The sequence below is a fragment of the Arachis ipaensis genome, chromosome B01 (assembly GCF_000816755.2).
Source record: "Arachis ipaensis cultivar K30076 chromosome B01, Araip1.1, whole genome shotgun sequence".
Taxonomy (NCBI): Eukaryota; Viridiplantae; Streptophyta; class Magnoliopsida; order Fabales; family Fabaceae; genus Arachis; species Arachis ipaensis.
In genome coordinates this window covers 101,705,315-101,705,866 of record NC_029785.2, presented here as the reverse complement: position 1 = coordinate 101,705,866, position 552 = coordinate 101,705,315, and positions in this window count along the sequence as shown.

Below are 552 nucleotides of genomic sequence, written 5' to 3'. Positions count from 1 at the left end.
TGTTTCATTGATAGTTTGGAATTTATAGTATATTCTCTTCTTTTTATCCTATTTGATTTTCAGTTGCTTGGGGGCAAGCAACAATTTAAGTTTGGCGTTGTGATGAGCGGATAATTTATACACTTTTTAGCATTGTTTTTAGTATGTTTTTAGTAGAATCTAGTTACTTTTAGGGATGTTTTCATTAGTTTTTATGTTAAATTCACATTTCTGGACTTTACTATGAGTTTTTGTATTTTTCTGTAATTTCAGGTATTTTCTGGCTGAAATTGAGGGACCTGAGCAAAAATCAGATTCAGAGGTTGAAGAAGGACTGCTGATGCTGTTGGATTCTGATCTCCCTGCACTCAAAGTGGATTTTCTGGAGCTACAGAACTCAAAATGGCATGCTTTCAATTGCGTTAGAAAGTAGACATCTAGGGCTTTCCAGCAATATATAATAGTCCATACTTTGCCCGATTTTAGACGATGCAAACTGGCGTTCAACGCCAGCTCTCTGCCCAACTCTGGCGTTCAACGCCAGAAACAAGTTGCAAAGTGGAGTTCAACGCC